Here is a 21,448-nt window from a genome sequence, read left to right as displayed (position 1 = left end):
TCTAACGCCCTTAGGACGTCGAGTGCAGGTGTCGACCACGCACACCACTGAAATCACTGATTCTTATTTTTGATTTTCATCCAAGAAAACAGGCTGCTGCCTTGGCGAGGCAATAGGCTTCTCTCTTCTTTCTCCCTCTGTCGGTCATTGTTGTTAATCTTTCTCGGACGCCTAACTGTTCAGTGAATGTGGTTGCTCTGTGCTTGTACATGTACAATGACACTATATTAGATTACACTTCCATTGATGAGCTATTTTTGAAATACTGCCGCAAGCTACTCATGTGATCCTTGGGGGTTACCTGGCCCACGGGCACCACATTGGTGAGCCCTGATCGCCATCCTTTCATCCATACTCAATGCCATGTGTTCTTTCCACGGTCAGAAAACTATTCACACTTGCATACAGACATTTTGAGTTTTATTTTCATGGCGAGTGCAATTTGGTATGAGGCTCTCTCTAAATCAGAGGCTGGGTAAGAGTTTTGGTATTTTTGCTGACCCTCCAAGTGGGTACAACGTGGAGCATTTAGAAAACAGGTTTTTGAGCCATTGTGGGTGTGAACGCAGCTGACTTCATTTGCTGCAAATTGAAGCAGCACCTCTCATTACCCTTAATGGCCATGCGTGAAAGGCACACTGATAGTCCTTGACATCGCGGAAGCAAAACTGATTTGCTTGTGCAAAACTGATTTGCTTGTCATGCAAATGTATGCGTTTATAAGGATGGTATCTCACTGAGGGGCGAAGGCATGCATGTTGGCAAACGTGGTGAATGTTGTTTTTTTTCATCAGGGTTTCATTAAACGTTACAAAAGGTTACAATCCACATGTTGGCAAACAGTTTTAATGGACATCAACAGTTCTTCAGGTCACCATCAAAATTTAAACCCGTTCCAGATTTTCTGCTTGAGGGCAGCTGCACTGTCTATGAATATAAAGCCCTTAGAGTGATCAATGAACCTAACATAAAGTGCATGCTTTTAGAGTGTCAGAGAAAGTCAGACAACCTGAGGGATGAAGTGAAAACTGCAAACACAGGCCTGAACCGAGTTTTAAACCTGCTTCACAACCTAAACCTTCCTGCTGAGGTGTACAGTACATGTTTTATGTGCCACTGCACTCCCACATGTAACAAACTTGCTGCATAATGTTATGCATATCTGGATGTGCTCTATTCCTCCAGTGATTTAAACTGGCCAGTGATGAGGAATACACACACACACACACACACACACACACACACACACACACACAGAGTAAGTTTATCTGTCCTACTGTGGTGAGACTGCTAATACTTCACATCTAATTTGACACCTGTACATTCCAAAAAAAAAAAACAAAAACAAACAAACAAAAAAAAAAACATCGTAACAGTCGTCAGTTAAATACAGCATTGGTCCCCAACCTTTTTTCTGCCCCGAGGCCAGTCGATGGTAGTCCATCATTTTTGCAGAGCAGCAACCATTCATCGGGGGTGGGGTAGACAGAGTTGCTGATGTATATTCCGGATTGTAATCGAATTTGCTGGGTGGTGGAAGGCGGGGTGCCAACATACAGGGTACGTATTTGCTCCGCTTTTTTCAATCTATTTGTCGGGCCCGGTATCAAATGGCACCAGTCCATGGACTGATTCTGAGGGATCAATCAAAGATAATATGTTCTATAAGTCACCTGAAATTGCACACCTCCAGTTGTCTCGTCACTTTTTCAGGTGTCACGTATTCATTTTCACCGCTCCAAAAAAGTCTCGCCTGCGTCTGTCAACTCTTTTCACAACCCAGCTAATAACCGCTTCACCTCAGGGTCCAGGGTGAAGATGAGTTTAGAAAGGGAGGAAGTAAGAAGGGAAATATTCTGAAAGAACCACACAGGAAGTGCAGCCTCAGCACCTGCCAGTGCCATACCACGAGTATGATTATGCAGAGACCAAAGCGAGCTGGGGGCAGCAACAGCTGGCCCAGTCTCACCGCAGTTCACTGGGAATCGTTTGATCTTTTATACATGCAGTTATCTCCCCTCGCTGTCGACGGGGTGTGCTGGCAAAAGTGGCACCCAATGAGCACACTAACAGCATCTGATATGAATCTGAACAGTATTATTGGATCTACTCAATGGAGAAAAATACCAGGACATGCAACACCCAAAGAAAGGGAAATTATTTAGTCAGTTTGTTTTTGCTGTTATGTCAGCGACCAGTCTGTACAAGGTTTCTGAGTAACTCTGTTGGATATTTTTTGCCTATTGATCCAGACGAACATTTGTAAGGTCACAGGTAATGAGCTTGTCTTAGCGCCCATTGCAAAACTGTATATACAATGGGCTACAGTCATGCCAGAGCAGAAAATCTTCCCCAGAAGATTTAGGCTAATACACAGGACACCAAATAACTGCATCAAGATTTAAGTAAAAAAGAAAATAAACTACAATTGAAAGGGGCTACATTATTCAAGTGTGATGGTGGAGAAATTAGTAGAAATAAAACTCCCAACTTCCTCAACAATGGGGTTCAAAAGCCAGTGGTCAGTATTTTAAATTAACTTTGGGATGCCAGTAGAAGTGAGAAAAACCTATGTGACAGTTATAAGTGAAGACAATTTGGTTGGGAAAAGCTTAGTCAACAAATGTAGACAAACAACCCGTAGCTGCCACACAGAACCTGCAGGGAATATGACCACAGTCAGAAAGTTGAACAATTAATATCCAGGAGTCTAATCTAACACCAGATTGACTCATTCATTAATTGATTCACATATCCCAGTTATTGTTTTTGTTGTACGTGTGACCTATGCTGGACAAAAATAAATACAGTACATATTTGAGATGCGAATGCAAAATTAACAAATAGAAAATTCAAAGACAATGACTTTTCCTTATACAGCTAATTAACAAACAACTACAGTTTGTCTAAATTGACTAGACATTTGACAGTTTGAGCCATTTCTGAACTACGAAGCTACTGCATTTGAGCAAAGTTTATGAGCATGCTACCCTCTGGCTTAGTTTGAATAATGATGTTGCCTCCCCCTACTAATCCCACTGAGCAACTTTTAGCCACTGTTGCAGTTTTGTTGTAGTCAACAGCAGATGTTAAACGGAGGCTTTTTTGGGGAATAGATAACAACACCCTCCAGTTAGGCTCCCTTTCTCGCTCACCCACTTGAGTCATGACTTTAGTCTCCAACATCTGGGCTCGAAAACAATGGTGTTGTGGACTTGGTAGCTTGTTCATTTAAACCACACTGATAAACATGCAACTCCATATTCATGCTGCAGGTTCAAGAGACAATTCTATCTGCATTTCGCTTGACCCAATAACATGTGAAAGAACCCTCATGTGCACACAAGCAAAATACAAACTACACAAATGCTGAGCAGCAACTAGACTAAACTAAAATAGATAACTAAAAAGATGCATAGATGTAAACGATCGTGTCCGACTGCGGTGGCAACGTCGGCAAAGAAATACTTGCTTTGGAAAATACTTCATGCCATCTGCGGAAAGCACATTGGTACAAAAATGACATTGGGTAGGGCGCCGACCGCCCGAAGACTGCTGGGATAGCCTCCAGTACTCCTGTGACCTGAATGAAGGAGGATGAGCGAATTGTCAGGTTCATTTCTCTGGTTATCATCAGGTTCATTTTGGATCTGAAATTTCGTTGGAAACACATCATCTCCAGGCAGGGGGGAGTCAAGGTTGTGAAAATCTCACTTCAGGTTTCGATTGGATCAAGTATAATTAACTGTGTAGTAGCGGGCTTCATAGTTAGACACGATAACTGAGAAGTCACATAATTCTATCACAAAAATGTTTTTACCATGGCAACCAACACTAAAACTTTTTAAAAAATTGATATTTTTAAAATTATGTGAGGTGGGGGTTTGCTGGACCTTTTCTGAAGCATATGCGACCTCTCTCCCATCAGGATGCCTCTGCAACATGCGCTGTAGATTTTTCAAATATTGCTCCTGAAAGACAAACAAGGTAAATTGTTGTTTTTAGTTGACCAGCGTCCACAATATGATATTGCAGCAATGAAATTACTTTAAACTGTGAAGAAACTTACTCTAGACTGCATCCACTTGTTTTTTTTTCCTTCTCTCCCCCACAAAGAGTCTGATGACATGGTCCGAAGGAACCCCGAGCTCAGTGGTTCTTAACTTGGGTTCGATCGAACCCCAGGGGTTCAGTGAATCAGTCTCGGGGGTTCGACGGAGCCTCTGCCGTGGAGGTTAAGACACACCTGACTCAACATGTCAATTAGTTATGACACACCCGCTTGGCCATCGCTAGCTGCAGATGATCACATTACATTGCTTGTCCAATCAGCGCTGCGGGAAATTTAGTTCGCTCAGTAGTCAAGGTATGTATAACTGTCGTGATAGTACGTTGTGTGATATTTATCATGTTTTAATACCTGCTAACTATGTTGAGGAAAAAATAAAGTGGTCGGATGAATATGTACAACATGGATTCACATGCATCTGCATCATTTGTCATGACAAGTTGAGCAACTCTAGTCTCGCACCAGCAAAACTGAAGGAACACTTCTTGAATGTTTATGTTTCACTCATGAAGGGTTCAATAAATATGCATATGACCTGGTTGGGTTTAGTACCGTTAAGAAGGTTAAGAACCACTGCCCAAGATGTTCTTCGTAGGTTGCTGACAGTTAGCACATCCGTGTGAAAGACAGCTATTATTGGAAGTGTTCTTATGAAACAGGAGGAAGAGTTGGCATTTTGAGCAACAGCCCAAGCCAGCTGGTCAATGTGGATGCTCGACCTGGGAACAATTTTTACCTTTAAAACAAAAGTAAAACAATTTAAAAATGTTTTCTCGAAGCTGTCACGTCATCAGTTTTTCGTCAATACCGTGCTATCATGTTTTACAAGCAAAAGGCTCGGTCAGGCTTTTAGTTGTAAAATTAATGAAGGCTTGAGAGATGAGAGGCAAAACATTAATTCATAAAACAGGATTAATCAATAAATAAAACAGTAACCAAGCGAGAATAGAAGGCAATTAAAAAAAAAAATTAGACAATGGAAAACACCTGAGACCTTACAGTAACACCATGTCGACATTAATTGCAAATCTGGTCCTATTATTTATGAGCCTATTCTGACGGACTTTTGTGAAGAATTGTGTTAATTTATTGTAATACAAGTATGAGAAAAATGAAATTGTGTTTTTAAGCTTTTAGCTTGATTTGTCAAAAAGGAAATGTGGTTAGTTGTTTACATTCATGATGGCATGTGGCTCCTATGGCATACATGATATGAAAACTACATACATTTGACACATTTAGCAGATGTTTTGGAGCAAATATCACACCCTTTAAGATTATCTATCTATCTATTCTCATTCAAAGCTTGTTTTTTTTTTTTTCTGCAATGCACCAATGGCATTGATAGAAAAAGAGAATCCCCCAAAAATGTGATCATCATCACAACTTTACATTGATTTTAAATTGGCAGTTTTCACGTGCCTGTACTCCAAACGAAGGTAACCACTAGAAACTGCTTCAACATTTTATTAACACAGGAAATAAATTAATAAAACAAAAGAAATTATTGCGGCCCGGTAGTCGAGTGGTTAGCACGTCGACTTCACAATTCCATCTCCGGCCTTCCTGTATGGAGTTTGCATGTTCTCCCCAGTGCTTACGTGGGTTTTCTCCGGGTCCTCTGATTTCCTCCCACATTCCAAAAACATGCATGGCAGGTTAATGGAACACTCCAAATTGTCCCTCGGTGTGAGTGTGAGCGCGAATGGTTGTTCGTTTCTGTGTGCCCTACGATTGGCTGGCAACCGGTTCAGGGTGTCCTCCGCCGACTGCCCGAAGAAAGCTGGAATAGGCTCCAGCACCCCCCGCGACCCTAGGGAGGATAAAGCGGTTCGGAAAATTAATGAATGAATAAAATAAATTATGAAAAGTTTTCATAGCAATGTTTATTTAACATGACAACAAATGTAAAACAATGTAACATAACACAGTGACCCATTAACAATTGACCACTAAAGAATAATGGGGTTTTAAAGTTATGATTGTACTGATGGTGTGAACATCATCGCTACTTGCAGGAATCAAAAGATAACACCACTGATTGCTGTGTTTTGAGTTACGGCTGGGTACACCCTGAATTGGTTGCCAGCCAATTGCAGGGCGCACAGAGACAACAACCATCCGCGGTCGCAATCACACCTCGGGACAATTTAGAGTGTTGCATGAACCTGCCATGCATGTTTTTGGGATGTGGGAGGAAACCGGAGTGTCTGGAGAAAACCCACGCAGGCACACGGAGAACATGCAAACTTGACGCAGGAAGGCCACAGAATGGAACCCTGCACCTCTGCACTGTGAGCCTGACGTGCTAACCACTGACTCACCTCGCCACCCAGTGAGTATCAGTTTTTTGGTTTTATGAGTGGCTACTTCTATAGATGCCATGTATTAATGTTTACATGCATTTTGGACGTCTGCAAATGTGTTCAATTAATGTAACATGATATCGGTTATACCTGTGTCCCTGCACTCCGACCCCTTGCCACCACTGAAGCAATGCGTCTCCGCGGTGGGGGAGAGTGTAAGCCCACTTGTTGGACATGGCACCATCAACAGGAAGTTGGTTCGCAGCATATAACAAGTAGCCTAATTTTGAAGGCTTCCCGACCCGGTCAGCTGTTTTTGAGACACATCACAAGGAAGCCATTACACTGACAGCTCAGGCGAAGGCTGAAGAGACAGCTGAAACTGTTTTTTTCTTCACTAAAAACAGACCATTGTCTCATAAAAAAGAAAACTTAAACCTATTTCAACTCATAAGAAGGTAAAATGAACGTCATAGCGCTACCCATCACAATGTTTTTCTCCATTTTAAAAACCTCAGCGACACCGTCAGCGCCTCCAGCAGCAAAGGCTACGAGTCAAGTGAGAGCAGCGTTCTGCGCCACCAACACAAGCCTCTTCACCTCTCTTAGAAGGCAATTTTGATGAATGTTAATTCCTGTAAAAGGTTTTGTAATTAAAAATGGGTACTGTTGTAATCTTTTTCTCAGATATGTAAAGTATACAGTAAATACTGCTTGCATATTTTAAACATCCTGGTACCTGTGATGTTTCTTGCTTGCAATAACATCAGTGATCAGACAGACAACATTGTGGACAGCAGCTCTTCCCATTCCCCTTACTTCCTCATGTACAGTACATACACATAATGGGCCTATTCCCATGTGAGTATATCACGCATTCCTTTCTCTTTATGCTGCTATCATGCGTATCGAAATCGTGTCATGGTAACCATGAAGCGCAAATATAGCCTAGAATTGATTTTATCTACAGCCTGTAACGAAACTGCTCAATAGATCAGTTTCATGTGACGTATGCATACATTAAGTCTGGCTGCGCGCATCTTGGAGGCAGAAAACACATGCTTGTGAGTCGTAATCGTCTCGTGCTGTGGGTTCTCAGAATGGAAAGAGCACACACAGAGATCTAGTCTTTTATGGAATTCCTGCTGGCAAACACCGCTTTCAGAAAAAAACTATGAACGTTATGGTTACAAGCTTGACGACGACGTGAGAATTGGACTGAGGAGGCAATTAAGAATGCCCGTCTTTGCAAACAACAGTGACGTCATTAAGATGCACGAGCATCTTGGAGGCAACGTTTACAAACATTTGAAACTCATCTATAGATTTTCTTTAAAATGCATTTTCTGGTGTTATTTGTTCGTGTTTGAGTGTGCAATGTCCGGATATATATTTTTTTGCACTTGGGGAAAAAAAAGAAAAAAACAATGAAAAAACAACCCCCACACAAAGATCAATGATGTTGCTGACATATCCATTTTTCATTACTTTTATTTTTATTTGAAAAAATAAGATGCATTCTCCTTTTCCCTGAATTCTCATCATCCTCATCCTCGGAGGGCAAATAAGCAATTATACAGCATATGAAAACACTTCATGGTGACTTATGGCAGCTGTCTGAGGAGATAAATGTCCAACGCTAAAGGATGAATTTGATGTCAAGTCCTACTTGCTTGGTTTAATTTTTCTTCTGTTTCATGGTTCTCAAAAATAAAAGCTTGTCTTCCTCGAGTAATAAACAGGCACGTGCATGAAAATAGAATACAAAATGTCAGATGTACTCATTTGAGGTTCCTTTGTTTAAGTGTCTGTTGTACAAGGGTTGCTACTATGATGTCACAATCTTTATGGAAAGTGTGTTGACACAGCTTTCCCACTAATGCAGCCTGAAATTGTCACACAAAACAAATGAGGATTCATAATTCTAAACCTTGGTGGGAAGACGGCTGGAATGATATGTCGTGAGTGCTGTTGACTTCAATCTTTTCATCGTTTGGTGTCACTCATCAAAAGGCAGAACGTGAGTCCTGTCAAGCTGAGAGCTGACTACTGTAATTGAAATGACAACTGCTCATTGATCACACACTGGCGACCGCACAGAAATCATATGATAGGAAGTGCAGACAACTATGAGAGGTACTGTCGGGGCTGTAAATATTTTAACCCCAATGCATGGCTGAGGGACAAATTCTTGGCAATAAGTTATTTCGATATATAATGCTCATATGATGAAGTTCAGTGTTCTCTTACCAGTTTGTTGATGAAGAAAGATTATTAGCTGCTGAAAAAAGACAAAGGGTACTGCAGCTAGGCATCAATCTTCTATTTAACTCCTAAAGCCGACTTTCGCATATCAGTCGTTTTCAGAAGGGCCCAATTGGTATTTTTGAGGCAGATGCCTAATTGGATATGTAGCAGAATTAAATTGACATTTCATCAGTTGATTAATCATAATTATGTACAGGATGGATAAAATATTGTCCTTGATAGCTCAGCCTGAGAACAATAAAAATATGAATAACAGGCAGAACATTTGACTGTTTCACAAAACCTTGTCCTTTAGTATTTGTTTAACTTTACAAGAACTTTGCAAAATCAGACGATTTTTTTGTAGGGAAATGTTTGAATGTAGAGTTTTATTATTATTATTATTATTATTATTATTAATAATAATAATAATTATAATAATTATAATAATAATAATAATAATGTTTGTCCCATGTTGTAATGTTTTGTGTGAGAAAAAAAAAAAATCATCCTGATTTCAAAAGTGCGTATGTCATACGTTTAAATCAGCCAGCCGATTAGGCGGCTTCAGTAAGTTTAGCTATCTTCACCATTTCACATTTGATGTAATTGAAAACAGATATGAATTTGCCTTTGACACTAAACGCCATCAAACTTTTATGTCTGATGAAAGTTTGATGAAGTTCAGTGTCAAAAATCCAAAAACTTGTCATGGCTAGCAAGATGTGTCGTCAAACTTCAGGCCATTTGGCCACTGCAATTTTGGCCATCTTCTGTTGATTACTATTTAAAATAAATATATTCATTTAGCGGGAAAAAAAATCCCTAAAAGCTAATCATTTATTTTACACTTACAAAAGGCCACCATCAGAAACATGTACAGATGGGTTTGTTAATTGCTTATGTCAGTTCATTAAGTGTATTAGACTGAGCCAAAAACAACAGATGGAAGAGATGCTCGACTGGAAAAAAAAAAAAAAAGAGCACAAATTGAAATGTCTGGGCTTGCTTACTTCATGGCCGATGTCTCTGCTGTTAAAACATGAGCTCCAACCTGTCCAAGTGCTAACAAATGGGACAGGGTTGGCAAAGTGGGCCTGGCTGTGAAACAATGAGTCAGCTAAAAGCTTTGAGCGCCGTCAGCACCCCGCAGAGCCTTGATGTTTTGATACAGGGATGTGAAATGGGCTGATGACTGCAGCAGCAACCTTGTAGAACCTGAATCCAACCCATAAGTGCACTGAAGCATCTCAGTAAGTCTTTCAAGCTCGTAACAGCAATGGAATTTCTTCTTTATAGTTACAAACAGCCTCAAAGTGCCAACTCAAACGTACAACAAAAAAATAACACGCTCTCGGAAGTGAACGTCAACAGTTTACCGGTGTCACCTAATCCATAATGCAGCCGCCATGTGCTGCTTTTGTCAGGATGATCAAATAAATGAGTGGAAGTTATAAAATAAGTCGACGCTGCATGCTGACAGTTTGTTACTGTGGCTGTCAAGGTTGTTTTTCATGGATTTCACCGAGCATATGGAGGCTGTTTTGCGATGTACTGTCTGGCCCATCTCTTAGAATCGTGGTTGGCAGCATAAAGTTGAGTCATGCAAACCTTTTGAAACAACATATGCACTCACACAGAAAGCAGTGCCCCAGTTTCTCAAGGTGCACTTAGTCATTCATCGAACCACTAGCCTTCTATTCCCCTCATTTGTTTGGAAATGCAAAACAGAAGTCGAAGGACCAGAATGGTTCAGGTATTGTCATGGCACGGGTTGAATTTAGGTTCATGTGCCGCCTGCTGATGTTAGGTGCACTAACATTGACACAATTGAGACATTTCAGCATTGACAAGTTAAAAAAAAACATGCATCAAAAAAATAAAAGAAAGCGTCTGATGATTTGGCTAGAGGGGTGAAATCTGGCAAACCAGATCCAAGTTGCAATATTCTGACATGCCTCGTTGTAACACAGAATGTTTATTTGATAAAGACATCACAAAAGCATTGGGCAAACCAGATGCATTGCTGTGTATTTTGGCATTATTCTCAACATTTGTAACAGAAATGTGAATTGAATCAAATCATTTTAGCCTGAATTTGGCTCGATTTGCTTCATCTGAGACAGAATGGGGAAGTATGTTTAAAGCTGACTAAATGCTGGTAAAACCTCAGACAGCGGCTCTGTGCAGTTTCTGCAATTATGGTGTCTAAATGGGCACCATCTCAACTCCACTTTGTTTATAGAGCACTTCCACAACAAAAGATTCCAGTGAAAAGGTCTAAACTATCCTGTCTGGCCATTAGGGCTGACAGATACCAGCTTCCCACGAAAGGATATGCCATACAAGGGATAAAAAAAAAAAAAAGTCCAAACCTGAAGGTCACATTAGTAAATTGTAACCTTTTAGAAAGACAATGAGAACCAGATTCCCATTCCCATTATGCAAAAACCACAAAAATAAATTTTCAAATAAAGTTTCAAAACCTTCCCAGCTGTCCCTTTTGAAAGACCTATATGTTTCATTCATTTTCAAATGGCACTTTTATCCACGTCTGTCCATGTAAATTAATCAGAAATAGGTAGGATTTATTGTGGATCTAGATTAAATGCTACATGAATAAAAAGGAGCGGGGAATAGCCTTTTTAATGTTTCAGACAGTGGACCGCTGGATCAATGACAAGCTCAAAGTGCAGGGCCTTTCCATTATTGCTGCCTTTCCTTGTTGGTAACAGCAGACTGAACTGAATGTTCTGCATTGTGAGTTCCCACTCAAACACCTCTGCACACACTACTAAGCATGATATGCGTTCTCATTTCACAGAGGGAACTGCAGCTCATGAGGAGACGTGAAGGCTTTTAAAGGTTTGTCTCACCTGCTTTGCTCCCGATATGGTATGCACATAGCCAAGAGATCTGGAGCCTTTCAGATCTAGGCATATGGACGTCATTTCTTCTGGAGAAAAGTTTGTGCCTGAACCCATTATGAGATCACCAATCGATTTAAAGTGTGCTTGCCACTTTGGGAACCATTAACTGTCGTATCGTCACAGTGGAAGCTTTTTTTTTTTTTTGTCATTAAACATAGAAAGACTTTGATGGAGAGGACATAGAAAATGGTGTGAAAGTTCAGAAGGAAGATCTGCTGCTCGGGATGGTTTTATGGATATAGTGGTAACAATATATTGCTACTCACAGTATTTGGCATCAATTTAATAAGATAAGAAAACCTTTATTTGTCTCACAATGGAGAAATTCACAGCAGTAAAATTTGAAAGGAAGAAAGTAGAAAAACAAAAAGTATTTGCATGCACAAAAATACATTTAAAAAAATGAACAAATGATAAAATTTAAACTCACAAATTTAAAAAACTTAGTTGATGCACAGATGACCTTCAACTGTTTTGGATAATAGCGTACTTCAATTACTGTGCTGATACAAGCCTGTCTATGATGGTATATTGCGCTGGTCCATGTTATGTGAAAAGTACATCTTCAAAACAGCCAGTAAGAATGCGGGAAAGAATGACGCAAAAAAAAAAAAAAAACTACGTGTGTTTCTATTTTAGAAAATCTCGATAACGTTCCAGATGGTGCCACACCTATGACAAATCAGTTTCACACAGTAGAACGACATTATTGAACAAACATTTGAAACAACACAATCCGAAAGCCACAGTGAGGCTTGGTTAAAAAAAAAAAAAGCGCCAAGCTTCACCAAAAGTCTGATCTCCTACACCACCTGCGTCCAGTAAAAGACCCTGTTTGGAAGTTTTCAAAAAGGCAAGTTACCAGGTACAGACAGCAGCGTTACCTTTACCAGTCTCATGGGAAAGACAAAATCTCAACACAATACAGTGATGCTTGAATTTACGAGTTTCTCAAGGTATGAACCGTCCATTTGCTGATTTTTTTTTTACATTGAATTGCAAGCGTAGACTTGAGAAACGAACACTATACAATGCTGGATGACTCAACTCACACATAAGCATTTTTTTCGACAGATATATGATACACTGATTACTGTAGTAAGTATCATTTTAAAAAGAGACTGTCTTTTCCACTTTCAGATAAGATAAGATAAAATATCCTTTATTTGTCCCACACTGGGGACATTTACAGTCTACAGCAGTAAAATTGTGGGTAGAAAGAAGAAAGAAGAAAAACAAAGTGTTTGCATTCATTTGCATTGCATGCAGATGAAGTTTACTGTCAAACTAAACATAAAACAGAGAGCGTTACAAATAATGTATTGAAAGTAACCACACAGCCTCCACTACCGGAATGGTAACAATTAGCATTGATGAGTTGTTACCCTTTAATCAATGGATATCTGAACACAATCGGTGCTGCAACACTTGCAGAGAGACCATATAACTATTCTCCCCAGCATACATTCTCTATCCTCTTTAAAGAATGACAATTATTACTGCTGCAATAATAATATTTATTTGTTATGCTTCCCCCAGGTGCTCATGGTGCGCCCACAGAATGAGCAGCAGAGGTGAAGTAGAAAGTATGATGAAAAACTGTTTCAAATCTTTTTAACTGTATTTAATTATGTCATGACTGTATGTTTTAATACCGGTAAATTTGAATTTCATAGAGGGCTATGTCTTCCATATTAAACACGTTGCAAATGTTGTTTGGAATGGATTCATATCCATTTATTTTTCCATTCATCTCAATGAGGAAAGACGATTCGATATTTGAGTGTTTTGAGTTATCAGGTCAAGGAATGAAGTAAACTTTGGGGTGAGCCATATTGCCTTAAGCCCCTTGCCCCCTGAAAATTGATTGGACTATTTGGACTACCATTGGAAGCAAGGTTTGAATACAAACAAACAAGTGCAGTTTTGCAACAGCTGGCGAGTGACACAAATATAGAACTAATGTTTCAAATCTGACCCATTTAGTTCTCCCTCTTAGTTAATCGCCGGCTCTCGCACTGTCTCTGTATGACCTCCAAAATTAATTATTCACTGAGTGGACTCCATCATGTTGGGAGAAAGCTCCTCACAGGTGTAGCATTCGAAACAAACAACCCCCCCCCCCCCCCCCCCCGCCTCCAGAAAAAAAACAAAAAACATATCATGGCTAAAACTAGAGCAAATGGTTAAGCTCAATGCAAAAAAGAATAAAGGGTGGAAAGTGTTAACATAAAGGAGAATGCTATAACCCAGTTGTTGTAAATGGACCACTCATTCATAAGCACAAACAACAACGATAAGCACCAATACTATCCGCCCCAAAATAGTTACGGCCAAAATGCTGCAAATAGTATAAAACGACTTAGCATGAGGGAAAATAAACTGATAAAATGATGTTCTGGCCAAAGCATTTATGGGGCTCTGAGTAGGATTTTGTTGGGGTCCCGCTTGGCTCCCCACCACAGCTGTCTCACTTCTCACTACAACCAATACAAGTGTTACACTTGGCCCTAAGCAGGCGTTTAGTTCACATGTGCCTTGGCTGTCATTATGTGCCCAGTGTGGTTGTGTGTGTGTGTGTGTGTGTGTGTGTGTTTGTGTGTGTGTGTGTGTGTGTGTGTGTGTGTGTGTGTGTGTGTGTGTGTGTGTGTGTGTTTTTCCTCTGAGTACCTTAGTTTGCTCTCACATCCCAAAAGTATGCTTGTTCGGTTAATTGAAAATTCAACATTGTCTAAAGTAGTGACTGCGAGTATGAACGGTTGTTTCTGTACGCTATGATTGACTGGCCCATGGTTTACCTCACCTCTCACCTAAATACAGCTGGGATTTGCGCAAATTTGCCTCAACCCTAATGAGGGCAAGTCAATCTACAAAAACAGCGATTTACAATTATTTTATTCAACAGTCTACATGGAATCATACAAGTGCGCACACATCTACATCGTGTGTCATTGTGGCAAAAAATTCACTTTCAAGGTTTGATGTGTCTATAAAGGTAATATGTAACACCTCCTCATGTTGCAGGTAACAAATTTTATACAAAATAATAATCTCCTCAAAAGAAATGGTGCAGAAAAAAACTGAGAAAGCTCAGAGCAGCATGTGATGTAGCCCAGCAGTCAATTATACGCGAAGTAGCTTCTAAGCTCCCTGAGAATGTTGCCATTACCCATTGGGGAGCACAAGTAATTACAGACCGCGTTTATCCCCATTTTGTCGACAGTAATAAGCCTAAAAGCTTGGCATCGTGGCCAAGAAAATAAAGATTCCCAAGGTATGCTTGACATTGGCTTTTTTTTTGTTGTCTCTCAATATAGAGGCCATCATACAGCTCAAGAATTATATTTGGACTTTTTAATTACGATTACAGTCATGTTAAATGTGTGCTGCAAAAGAAATGCAGAGGTGGGCTGTATTGATGGAGAACACCCAAAGATACAGATGGAAGGCTCCTTTTTTTATTTTTATTTTTTCTGCTCATTACTCCCTTTTGTAGCTTGTAGCTTCATCGTGGCACATGTGCGATGTGCATGGCCTCACATTTTCACTGTTGCCATGCATTCAAGGCTGCACATGAAAGTGCAACAGGAAGGCTAAACTGAAAGCAAAATGGACCATATATCAACAGTGTTTCCAAGAATACAGTAAGTGAACTGAATCTTTGAGGCGGTGACTCCCTCACCATTTGCCCAACAGTACAGGCACTGTTGATGAAGTCTGCTTTTAGAGCTGACCTGGTCACTCCAAGGAAAATGCTCTGTGTGCGTGCTTGTGTGTGCATGTGTCTGTGTATTGAAAAGCTCCAAGCTTTAGTCCACCAACTCAATTCTGTGTCAAAATCAACATCTAGCAGAGAATCTGTATTATGATGGCTTGGCGGCATGATGTTGTTATTTACCATGATGCTTTGATTCTTAATGTGACACCACAGTAGGAATATGCCCAGTCTTATATGTACTTGGAGATGATTACATGTCCCGTTTATTTCTGGTTTATCCTGTCACAGTTAACATCCGTCCATCCATTTTCCGATCCGCTTATCCTCACAAGGGGGTGCTGGGGCCTATCCCAGCTGTCTTCGGCCAGTAGGCGGAGGGCACCCTGAACCGGTTGCCAGCCAATCGCAGGGCACACAGAGACAAACAACCATCCGCGCTCACACCCACACCTAGGGACAATTTAAAGTGTTCAGTCAGCCTGCCATGCATGTTTTTGGAATGTGGGAGGAAACCGGAGTACCGGGAGAAAACCCACGCAGGCCCGAGGAGTACATGCAAACCCCACACAGGGAGACTGGAGCTGGAATTGAACCTCTGCACTGTGAGGTCGACGCGCTAACCACCAGACAACCGGGCCACCCCACAGTTAACATGAGAAGGGAAATTCAAAAGAAATCGTGTCATGGCTCAGGTTTAGGGTGGTCGTCCCCTAACCCAAAGGATGTCGGTTCAATACTTGGACCTTGTGACCATGCTAAGTGTTATCAAGTGAGACACTGAACTCGAAGTTACTCTTGATGCTCCGTCATCAGTAGGTGAATGGGAAGTCAGTGTGAAGTGCTTTGAGGACCTTAATAGGTGGAAAAGAGCTAAAGCAGTGAAAGACCAACTACCAGCCAGTGAAATGACAACCGGCACAGGAACCAAGCGGAATAAGCATGGGGATATAATGGTCACAAACAAGCTGTCAAAATACAAGTGGAGGTGGAGGAGGCGGGTCTGATGAGACAGAGGAAGACTCTTCAATTTACAGAAAGCCCATAAAAGCACGAAAACAAACTTGTAGCTCCACCTTTACTTGCATTTATTACATTTGCTCCGCATTCAAATTCCATGCTGGCTGCATGCAGGCCACATTGGCAGACGACCTCAGTACTTTGTGCCAACTGTTTCCCCATCTCCCAAAATGTGCAGTGGTGTTTAGTTATCACCAAGAGTGCCTTGTTGTCAGCACTTAGCCCAAGTACCCTTTACTTGTTTATCTTATTAACACTGTGTCACATGGATTATGTTGGTAATTGAGGCGGTAAACTGCCAATTGAACTGTTCCTCCTTCATGACTTAATTGCACATTTTTTTTCTTTTTTTTGCTGGGGAGGGCCGATGAGCATGGGAGTCAGAGCTAAAGTCAGACATAAACCATTTTTCAGCAAACATACAACTTAAGCACGTCATTGGCAGGCATGTGCAATGATATAAAAAAATCAGTAGGCGGAGGATATCAACACAATATTATGCCTGGAAGTGAATTTAAGTCAAACCAGGGTTGTGTTTGCAGTCACTTCTTATCCACTATGCAATGCACTATAAAGTGAGTCAGACATTTTGTAGTATTTTTTAAATCTGTAACCTATCCCTAGAGTGCGCTCAGTGACTATGTTTACATTCAGTCAATAATCCTTTTAAAGCCTGAATACTGGTGGCATTCAGTTTTTTAAAGGTCATTTAAATGTGAAAAAAAACCAACAGAATGTTCTCTTATTCAGGTTTCTAAAAAACAGTAGCATGCTTAAGTAACTGCTGAATTATTGTATTGTCTTGAGTTTCTCAAAAATAAAGCTCTCAAGAAAAACGTAGTACACTGGGTAAAAATTGTGACAACAATGCCTTGTGGGATCAGGAAACCTGTTTGAGTAAACACCGTTTGTCAGAAAAGCTACATCCCTCTAGCTATCCACCCATTTTCTGATCCACTTATCCTCACAAGGGTCGCGGGGGGTGCTGGACCCTATCCCAGGTGTCTTTGGGCAGTCGGCGGGGGACACCCTGAACTGGTTGCCAGCCAATCGTAGGGCACACCTAGATGAACAACCATTCGCACTCACACTCGCACCTGTAAAGTGTTCCATTAACCTGCAATGTGGGAGGAAACCGCAGTACCTGGAAAGAACCCACACAGGCCCGGTGAGAACATATAAACTCCACACAGCAAGGCCGCAGCTGGAATCGAACCGTGCACCTCTGCACTGTGAGGCCGACGCACTCACCACTGGACTACCAGGCTGCCATATAGTGACATATGAAAGTTAAAAATGTACCATGCAAAACGGAAGTCTGACATCGACAACACCCAGAACTGCCACTAGCTTCTTTGGGCCAGTGTCAGTGTCAGATGCAGTGTCTGAGGACTCTGAGGTGTGCTCTCCTATCTCTGAGGTTGAAGTCACCGACGTGGTTAACCCTTTCAAGGACAGTGGTTACGACAGTGGACAGCCGATCAAGTTATCAGGTTACATGTTATCATTATTGGCGCATGAAAGGGTTAAAAAGCTCCTCGGTGGCAAAGCCCCGGGGGTGAATGAGATCTGTTCATCAAGGCTCTGGACGTTGTGGGGCTGTCCTGTTTGACACGCCTCTGCAACATCATGTGGTCATCGAGGAGAGTGGCTCTGGATTGGCAGACCGGGGTGATTGTCGGGTGTGTTCTGACGACAGAGGGATCACACTCCTCAGCCTCACAGGTAAGGTCTATTCAGGGGTGCTGGAGAGGAAGATCCGTCGGGAAGAGTAGTTTCAGATTCAGGAGGAGTAGTGTGATTTTCATCCCGGCCGTGGAACAGTAGACAAGCTCTACACCAGGGGTGTCAAACTCATTTCACATGGTGGGCCACATACGGCCTCGGTAGATGTCAAGTGGGCCGGACCATTAAAATGATACCATACTTTGGTATAAATAACCAAAACAATATGTCTTTCTTTTGTTTTGGTATAAAGAAGCACAAGAACATTAGGAAAATGTTGAAATTTAATGAACATATCTTTTACAAAACATTTCATGAAGCACCTTACATTTCCTTCAACAAATGTGCAATTTACTTTTATCATTCACATACATGCATTGCAACTGATCCCACTGATTGTACAAACTTTAACAAGTAATTGGTATTGAAAAATATAGTAATGCACTTTAAGATTAAACGAGATTTATGAAGAAAGGAAGTTTTAAACCATTTACACGTGCATATAAAATCTAAATGTAATCCCTGCCTACATCTTACAAACTAAGGCGAGTGCTATTAAATGTGTAAATGTGAGAGTGCTATTGATAGCGTCTGCTGTGATGGGTCTGTCTCAGTGACGGACTGAGGCTGCTGTTTTCTTCTCTGATCAAAACAGTGTCCCCTTGCGGATACTCAATGAATTCCACCTTATTAAAAATATTAATTCTGTGTCTTTAATGCATTTTTTTCACTTTTAAATTATCCTGCAGGCCTGATTGAACCTCCTTGCGGGCCGGTTCCGGCCCGCGGGCCGTATGTTTGACACCCCTGCTTTACATAATCATCTCGCGGGCCGGATTAAACTCCTTTGCGGGCCGGATCCGGCCCGCGGGCCGTATGTTTGACACCTCTGCTCTACACCCTTAGAGGTGGCCTCGATGGTACACGGGAGCTTGCCCAACTAGTCTACATGTGCTTTTTGGACTTGGAGAAGGCATTCGACCATGTCCCTTGGGGAGTTTTGTGGAGGGTACTTCAGGGGTATGGGGTACCAAACCCCCGATATCGGCTGTTTTGGTCCCTATACCACCGATGTCAGAGTTTGGCTTGCATTGCCGACAGTGAGTCTGAATCGTTTTCACTGAGGGTTGGACTCTGCGAAGGCTGCACTTTGTTACCGATTCGGTTCATACCCTTTAAGGACAGAATTTCTAGGTGCAGCCGAGGCGTTGAGGGGTCTGGTTTGGTGACCTCAGTATTGCATCTCTGCTTTTTGCAGATGATGTGGTGCTGTTGGCTTCTTCAAGCCGGAATATCCAACTCTCACTGGAGCAGTTCGCACCCAAGTGTGAAGTGGTTGGGAAGAAAATCAGCGCAGCCATATATGAAACAATGGTCCTCGGTGGATGGACCTTTCTTGAAGGATTCCCGTTCAACATGAGCAACCATCTATTATTGATCCGCCGATCAATGTGCATCTAATACATGTAGGTCAAACAAGGTTGGCCCCAACCTCTGCACGCCCCTGGATCGAACACCCATCAATACTCTGAAAAGCAATCTGGTGTATGCCGTCAAGTAGTGCAGTGAGGAATACACAGACACATATTGGGGAACCCGATCACTGAGCAGGCACATGGCACAACACAGACAGGCTAACTGTTCAGGTCAAGACTCAGTTGTCTTACCCCTCAAAGAGAAGCAAGGAGCACTGTTTTGCGGACAAAAAAATACATATTTTCAAAAAAAAAACAGATGGTTTGAAGGAGGAGTGAGAGAAGTCATCTTTGTGAACATGGAAAGACCATCTCTAAATGGAGGAGGTGGCTTACAAAACCATCTATCGCCCACATACAATGATGTTCTTTCATCCATTCATAAGAGACTTAAGGTTTTAGCTTCCAACAATCAACAAAAACAAGTACCCATTTACTGCACAGGTCCACGACCATGGGATATTCATGAGGTTTCACCCGACTTGTTGATCGACAGACACCTCTTTGCAATACACGGGTGACCTAAGTGGAGGATACCATGTTCCAGAAGACAATGCCACGCTCAATTGAAAGGATGAGGAAAACCGAAGCAAATTACTTTTGTCTAGGAAAGGGCAATCTCCCCATGCAATTTGTCCAAAATGACCAGGACAATAGGGCTGACGTACAAATCAGCAAAACAACTTTATTAATTCAATGCAATAGTGAAAGCTACCACAGGAGGAGTCTGGTGTAGAGGACTTATGAGATAAAGTTTGATAGGCTGCAGTGAAAGACAACAGGCAATGGCTAGTAGCGGGATGGACTACTGGTGACCGGGCCTAGTCAGGAGGCTCAAGGCTAGTAGGGGGCACACATCCACTGCAAGTCCACAGCACACGAACTAATAGTGAAAAAATAATAATAATAATGAAACGATAGCTAGAGTATAGTGAATTCAAATAAAACAAACCAGAGATCAAAGATGCAACTAATCTGACTTAGGCCAAAGCCTGTACACCTATAACCCTCACACTACTGCACATGGCCCGAATAAATGCAATGAATCTTTTTTTGGCCCAAGTTTACATGGGAAAAACTGTGATAAATAATGCACCATATCTTGGAACCTCTCTGTGGACAGGTATCATAACATGAGTAACAAACAGGAAAATTCAACAAATACATCAATAATATACATTAAAACATCTGACAATACACATTATCAAACAAATTTTCAATACCGTTTAAAAAAAAAAAAAAACAAGCTTACCAATTAGTACTGAACACTGAAGAGACTGATAGGGTAACTGGAAGCTAGAGAAAAACTAAAAGTTTGAATGAGCCAGATGGACTTGAATGTATCAACCATGTATAAAATTCAAATGGCATGTTCCCCATACCTAAAATCACTACTACTACTAACAAATTACACAGTGCACTTCAGGGCAGCAACCACAGCTTAAAAGCTTAAACACACACAATATTAGGTTGGCAGTATATGTACATAAAACTCCACACTTCTACCAGGGTTGGCTTTCTGGTTCACACAATAAAAGGGGTATGCAGATTATTATTAAAATGTAGTGGTTGCAAACAGCAAGCAACACTCATAAAACCAAAATCAATACCTCACCAGTAGCTAGCAGGTCTGATCACCAAACACTCCAAGTCAAACTTTGGAGCAAAAGGGAAAGCCACAGGGCTTCCTCTCCCATCCACAATCTCCCCAGGTCCCCAAAGGCCACCCTCTCCAGCACCCCCTAGGCAAGGAGGACACAGTTGGTCTCAACCTGTCACACATGTTAATGATGGCCTTTTAACATCCCAAAGAAATTACTGTGTAGTCATAGTGGTGGGACGTGCCACCAAGTTGGAGCATCAATAGTTGCGTTTTCCCACACCAAACCACACAAACATTGTTATATGGACTAATGTATGAGCAGTGAACCGTCTACTCTCGAACATTCCAGTTTCGATTG

The 21,448-nt window shown here is 41.3% G+C and overlaps 1 long non-coding RNA gene across 1 annotated transcript in view; it reads right to left on the bottom strand.

Annotated features, from left to right (window-relative positions):
- Positions 1 to 11,756: 11,756 nt before the first annotated feature.
- LOC109514943 (uncharacterized) overlaps positions 11,757 to 21,448 on the bottom strand; it is a 28,174-nt gene continuing 18,482 nt past the window's right edge. Inside the window, exon 3 of the long non-coding RNA XR_002168082.1 lies at positions 11,757 to 11,767. This is a non-coding gene — a long non-coding RNA (uncharacterized LOC109514943). The remainder of the gene's footprint in view (positions 11,768 to 21,448) is intronic.

Source organism: Hippocampus comes, unplaced genomic scaffold (assembly GCF_001891065.2).
Source record: "Hippocampus comes isolate QL1 unplaced genomic scaffold, H_comes_QL1_v1.1 scaffold41, whole genome shotgun sequence".
Lineage (NCBI taxonomy): Eukaryota > Metazoa > Chordata > Actinopteri > Syngnathiformes > Syngnathidae > Hippocampus > Hippocampus comes.
Note: the sequence above shows the minus strand (reverse complement) of the source record. Positions and strands in the feature narration are given on the sequence as shown.